Below are 7,416 nucleotides of genomic sequence, written 5' to 3'. Positions count from 1 at the left end.
TCTTGTTTGTGTAGTTAGTGCTGGTGTCATGAGTTGATGCAGCATACAGCATACACCATACAGCACACAGCACTTGATACCTATTGTGGCTTCCAGACATATGAAAGTTTAGGTGCGCAGCTCTCATAGACAAAGAGGCTGGCAACCCAAAAAAGTAGGCATACTCATGAAGGAGACACCTGTCACCGCTCCACTGGTTGCTTTAGGTATTTTAAATACGTTTTTATCTTTTATTCAATATTTACATTATAAATCTTATCTAAACCAGCCCCCAGAATAGAGGCTGTGCTCCAGGTGTGTCTGCCCCTCAGAGAATATTCCTGCCACAAGGCTGCAGAATCATGCTCGTTTTTTCCCTTTTTACCACAAGTATTTTTTTATTTATATATGCAAAGTGAAACACATTCATCAACAAAGTTTGCAAGATTAACAAAATATTCCTCAGCCAGGAATTTAAGGCACTCTGTTGAAGAATGAGAAGAATTTGCAACCAAGCACTCCACATTTTGTGGTGATTTTGGGAACCTGCTGTATGCGCCTACCACATGCCTCTGCGATCAGTTCCTCAGGCGATACAGGTGGAGGAACTGTGCTTGTGGATCCTGCCAGCATGAATTAGACATGGAGAATTCAGCTCTGCTGACACCGCAAGACTCCTAGACATGCCCCAAAGTAAAACATTAGGCACCTGGTTTAACACTGGGAGCAGAAGACTGTCGGAATAGCTGAAGAATTTTTCCATGCAGGCTCCTTAAGATGAGCAATGGCTTTGAAAATCCCATTAAATACTTACTTGCATCTTCAGATACTTACATAGTTGCAACAATTTTATTCCTGATCAATAACCTGTGTTTCTTGCATGCTATTTCAAGACTCCACATTACATTTTTCCACTCTAAAACCAGCTTCCTAATGTGACTCAGGGAGAGAGTTGTTAGTAAGTCATTAATGACACTGTGACTTTGATTGTTTGCATTACTTGTCAAGGGAGAATTACTTCAGTGAAATGATTTATTTTTTTTTTTTTGCTGATCAGTAAGACGAATATTCATTTGTAGCATCCCTTTACTCTCAGAGATTTGGCCATTTTGCTTGGAATACACTAACTAAAATTTTTCTTCCAGCCTACATTTCTGTTTCTCAGCTATTCAAGCAGAAATGCATTTTTGTTTGTCTTACTAGGAAAAGATGCTTTAAAATATCCATCACATTTCTGTGGGTGCCTTGTTAAGAGTGTGCATACACACTTATAAGTCACAAAAACACAAAAAAGGCATAAAACTTAGTATACATACAGAACTGTATTAAAATAATAGCTGTTTGCTAACATTTTGTGTAGTGTGAGCTCTCTGACACAAGACAAAATGGAACTGGCACCAAAGACAGTATGCATGTTAGTAAATACTGTGATTTTTTAGCATCATCTCCTAGGACAGTCACAAAACAGGTTATGTTAGTGAGGCAAGCTGAGCACCAGCATTGAAATTCCTGTTTGATGGACTTGTGCCTTTCTTGTGTCTTATGCAAATTATTTTTAAGCATCTGACAATAAATAAATAAATAAACAATATAAAGAAAACAAATAAAGAGAAATATCAAGAGAATCTTGGTCTTTAGAGGCCAAGCAGCTGGATAGTACAGTGCAAATAAAGCCTACGGGAAGTAGGGCCCCATCTCACAAACGTTTACGTATCCATTTAAATTTGTTAAGTGAGCAGTTTGCGAACGTAAAATCAGGAATACTTAAGAGTACCTGTATATTCATTAAAAAAAAAAAGTACAGTGGAAGAATTAACCTTGCCCTGGCTATCAGAAAACTGACCACCATTTGAAGCATAAAATAAAGAGGGTCCTATTCGATTTGAAACAAACAGCCAGTGTTCTTGTAATTATTGCATTTAAAAGGAGTTAAATAGTTGCCTTCAAAACCAGTACTTCAGGTAGCTTCAAAACTATAACATACAGCATTTCTTCTGTTATTTTTTTACCTGAGCCTACCTGCATGAGAGAGACAATTCTATGGCATAATTATCTAATGTTAGCAAAAATTAGCAAACCAGATTTCTGGGCCTATCATTCTAGTATTAATATTTCCAATTACCATCTGAAAAATTAAAAAACAAAATAAATGCTTGTGATCATGTCACTATATAATATTTCTTTCAAAAATAACAAGACTCTGCTAAAAATACTTGTGCTCTACCTCCCAAAACAAGCAATACTCAGAACAGCACCTTGGAGAGCCAGCTCAGGTGGACAAGGTTTGGTGCATATCAGTGGGAATGGACCTTTCTCTGCCAAACCCTGTGAGGAGACAGGGTTGTGCTCCAGGCCCTAAAAAGGGAAGTTGAGCGTTTCTGACGGATTTCTGCATACTTTAGTATACCTCATTTTCTTATAGCTCTACTTGCTCTATGACTTTTTTTCTATATAAAATGCAAACATGCCTTGTTCCAGAACAATATGTTTTTATTTTTTTTATATACATAGGCATAAGCACAGGAGATTAATTTTTCTGTAACTAGCATCATGTTCAATGTGGCAGTAAAAGCCCATGCAAAATGCGAATTCTCAGTTGTGGTAAAATATTATCACTCTTTGAAAACTAGTTTTCCTTCATGGGCATCATTGAACGCATTGTACTTTTAATAGCTGTTAAAATCGTGTGTCAATGATGAACATCCTGTGACTACTGTGCAGTTAGAACTAGGTGGAAGTTTGTATTTAAAATAAGGAAGAAATCCCTGAACATATTACCCCAAACTTATAAGCAGCTCCCTGGGGCCAGGTTGCATTACCTTCAATGGGAACGCTCCTAAGCACAATATCCCATACATGTGTATGAACAAAAGATACTTAGACAAAAAGTAATATACAAAAGCCACAATATATACCCTACAAAAGGGTGCCCCACATTCTTTCCTTCCCCAAATCAGAATTTTACTCTTTCATTATAGCATGACCATTGTAGTCAGCCAAAATTAATACATTCATTTCTGAATAATATTTACATTGAAATATAAAGTCTGTACTTTCTTAATGCCTCTAGTGAAAGTATAATAGATTTTCAAAGACTGAAAAGCTCACTCTTAGACTTCAGCAAAATCTGAATCGCAGCCCACTGTGTACAATGCATGAGTATTGCAATCGTTTTCCTAACATAGTAATTGTAATTCTTTCTAAGAATTTCCACAATGAAAGGCAATACAAATTTTCATGAACGAATAAATTTGATGACGGTATTTGTCATCAAATAGATGCTCTCCAATATAGGACTTCATTTTCGTTCATTACATACCTCAGTCATCCTATTATGAAGAAAACCTTGAAAATGTGAATTAAATGAAGCAGATGCAGTGTGGGTGTTCTGAGCATGCCTGCATTCAACCCCAAAATAACTCTATTTACTATTTCCCCTGCTAAAAATGAAATAAAAATTAATCTAATTCATATGGTAAATATGTTTCAATGCTACATTCACTATCAAAATCTTTGACCGGTGAGACGACCCATGATAAAATCTTTTACAATGTAATAATCTGGATGCTTGCTGAGTTACATGAAAAATTTATGGTTTTCAAAACTTTAAATAGCATTTCATGTGATATGCTTTGTGAAATGCCACTGAAGTCAAAAAAGTAAGCACATTTTTAAGTGTTCCAGTAGATAAACATCTATAAATTTGTCATGCAACCTACTGGTCATCACCTAAAGTTCTGAGAATTTACATGACCTAAACAGGCGATGTGAATTATTCATTAATGTTTGTAAAAAAATTTGAGATGCTAACAGATAAAAGTGTCAATAAAGTCCAGGACATTACCATCACGTAGGGGTTTTAATCACAGTGTATTTCACAATTAGGCAAACTTTATTCAGTGCACTAATACTCAGTGGAATTATAAAAATTGATAAAGAATTATCCTTACAAGTTGACCAAGATTATAAGAATGTGAGAAAAGTCTAATTACAAGAAAGAAAATTTAATTACAAGAAAATTCCAAGAAAATTTAATTACAAGACCAAGAGTGATACAAGTGAAACTGGATGAGCAAGTCCTAGGGACAGCCTCTGTTTTTCCTTCCCCCATGGCACTCTTCAGTATGACATAGTGTGGAATTTACTTGGTTTACTCTACGGCTTCTTTACCCCCAGAAAAGCCTCCTCTCACTTCAGCTTAATCACATCATTTCTGCACGATCTGGGACTTTCATTTTATTGTACTACTTTTGGGAGGACAGGCCATGTAACCTCTTATGGAATACAGCCCTATACATGTTTATTGTGGTTTCCCAGGCCAGCTGTGGCCCTCTTACTGCAACCGCAAACCAGCAGTGGTATGAGAAAAGACCATAGGAAAGTGTGGACAAACCAAACAAATGGTGATTGTCTGATAGCTGGGTTCTGTATGAGCGGTTCCGTTATGAAATCTTTTCTCCTTTCCTTAACAGTCAGGGGAGCCATTGTTTTTCCCTATTTAGACGGAGAATTGTATATTCTGCATGGATGTATTATGAAAAGCCCCTTGAGTGGATTAGATAAGAGTACAACCTACTGGACAGAGTAATGAATAAAAGGCTTTTAATCTTCTCCAGTAATTTACTATTTAACTTTGGAGAAAAGACAGGTTGCTTTACCTAGAAATGACAGCAGATCTGGTGACTACTAAGGATGAAGTGATTCTGAGAGACAATTACATCTTGGGGAACAGTCAACTGCCCCAAAACCTCCTTACATATCTCACTCTTTGTTATCTAGCACAAACTGCTTTTTTTTTTCCCCCAGGTAAATCTATTTTAATATTCCTATTTAGTGAGATGTTCACCTTTATTTTCTTCCAGACCTTTCTGTGATGGCAACCATTAAACTTCCTGGGTTTGTCTCCTTTGAATTCCCTAAGAAATTTCTACCATTAATATGTAAGGTTGCTCTTCAGATGGAAAACAGAGTGGTATTCCTAGGTTTTCACTACAGCACGATCTTGTGCAAGTAGTGGTTTCTTTGGTGAATGGCTGATATTGTTCCAGCACGGTTATAAAACGACCTTACTATGTGTAATGGTTCCCATGTCTGGGGGAGTTATTATAGATTTCTGTTAATCAAAAAGAGCCTGATTCTGCAAGTGCTGAAAAGCTCACACCCCCAGAACTTCAATGAAGCCTTGAGCTATTCCCTATTTCGAGTCTGCCTTCCCAGAATTTCTCTTCTCTTTACTAGAGGAGGAAGACAGCATTTCAGATTAACTGTTTGTTCAATATACTGTTTAAGAGGTACCTATCATATGTAGACCGCCCAGCCTGGTGGAGCCGTATCCTAAAGAATGAACTAACATCAATACCCACCCCCCTTCTTTTTGTGTCTCTGTGCATAGAAAGACTCCTCAATGGTCAACATTGCCCATTTGTAAAACTTACTTTCTGTTTGGCCCATCACCAACCACATTCTGCCACCTGGCATTGATTTTAATGGAGACGCTGAAATTACATGACTGATGCCTTTTTATTAAAGATCTTCACAACTTAGATGCTTGAAACACCCCTACATAATCAGTAGATGAATAAGAGAAATTATGTTGCTTAATTCAGAAACATGAAGAAGTAATTTTATCATCTCCCACGTGGCAGAGAGCACAGAAAAGATCAGCTTCCCATGTACTGCTCAGTATAAAACCTCAGTGCCCGAAGGAACTGGTAAGAGTCTGAGTCGTGTTTCTAGGAAATCTAGAGATTATCACATTTGTGCTAGTTTTTGAGGTTGCTTTTGTGAGCCTTGACTTCCATTGTATTATCTAAAAGCTAACTGATATGAGAAACAAGCTACCAGGAAAAACAAACCAAAGTTTGACTTTCTTCTGCAAACTTCAGTGCAGAAAGTAGCAGGTGTCTGGCGGAGGTCTAGTCCATTTCATGTGAGACTGGAAGGATGCCTTCTACGGCTTAGAGTTGCCAGCTTCAGGCAAGCTCAGCCACTGATGACTTGAGCCATGATCCTCAGTGAAGCCTAACATCTATAAACCCCAGTCTGCCAGCTGGGCTCATGGTAACCTCAGAGATCCAGGCAGGCAGAGTTCAGAAATATGTTTCAATCATTTAATTTGTTGGAAACACTGTCAAGCCCCCCTCCCCTCCTATTAGGATCAATCGATTATTCTAACAGCTATTGCAAAGAATACAAGTTTTTTTTAGTCTAGAATCTGTCCAACAACAAAAAAAAAAATCCCGCTGCTTTTAATCTAAAGTGAATAATTCATGTTTTATCTTAAGGTATTAAAAGAATATAGACCACTGTCTGCTTTGATCTCTGTAAACAACACATACTCAAAGAGGGTGTGCAGCAAAAAATAAAGGTAGGGAGTATTTATTCCTCTCGTTCTGCTTCTTTTTACAACTGTATTTAAAGTGTCAATGTTGCTGATATTGGTAGATCGAATTGTAAAGTAATGAAGTGGAGATAAATCAAGATGTGAGTATTACTTGGTAGGAAGGATTAGGTTAAAGGTCTGATCCATCTGAATTGCAACTGTTGCACATGTCATCATCTAGTATTGCAATATCAATTTATTTGCACTCTGTTTTGATGCATCTAGACTTAAAAATATCCAAGAGATGCATCTTCTTTATAAAAAGCCAAAAAGGAGTTAGGAGTCATGTGATTATTACTATCTGGGCCCTGATTCTGCCTCTGGGATGTTGATGTTTGGGGGAGATGGAACCCAGCTATGTTTTTCTAGGTTTGTATGACAACCTGCTGATTGCTGTCTCACCAGAACAAACTGTAAACCTTTCCAGCTGTTCTTAATCTGGACCCTTAACCTTTAAAAAACCCCAAAGGCTTTCCATTCCTGAGAGCCAAACTGCGAACAATATCTAGGTTGTTTTCAAACCAAGCTTCAAACATAAAAATGACTAATAAATCCATATTCCATAATAGCCTGGAAAACTATTATTGAAGAACATATTCAGTTTTTATGACCCGTTTCTAGTAAAAACCCCCAAAATACTTCACTAATGCTACCATTTCAGATACTCAGATCTGGATGACAGGCATAATATCCAGACAGCTACACCAATAAATACATAAACGCTATAAATCTGTCTCAAATTAGTGATTTGTGGGTGTGCAAGGGCAGAGGGAGAGAAGGCTGGGAAATTCTGATTTCTAATCTGTCTGCTACCTGACTCTTAATGCTCTGTAACTTCACAGCTGGTGATCGTATTTTTCTGTGGTTTGTATTATTATGTGATAAATGTATTATTCCATGCCCTTCGGTGGGATTTGGGGGTTTAAAAATAAGGCCCTGGGCTTGCATATGGGCTTTTTTAGTCTGCACCTGATTCCACTCATGCAAAGAGCACTTTTCAGCAGCCCAGAGGCCGGGGGCTTCCCGCTGCACAGGGCAGCTCCCCGGCAGAGGAG

This window comes from Pezoporus flaviventris, unplaced genomic scaffold, assembly GCF_033815535.1.
Source record: "Pezoporus flaviventris isolate CSIRO_AGI_PZ_B2104156 unplaced genomic scaffold, CSIRO_AGI_Pfla_v1 ptg000002l, whole genome shotgun sequence".
NCBI lineage: Eukaryota > Metazoa > Chordata > Aves > Psittaciformes > Psittacidae > Pezoporus > Pezoporus flaviventris.
This window is presented reverse-complemented; position numbering follows the sequence as displayed.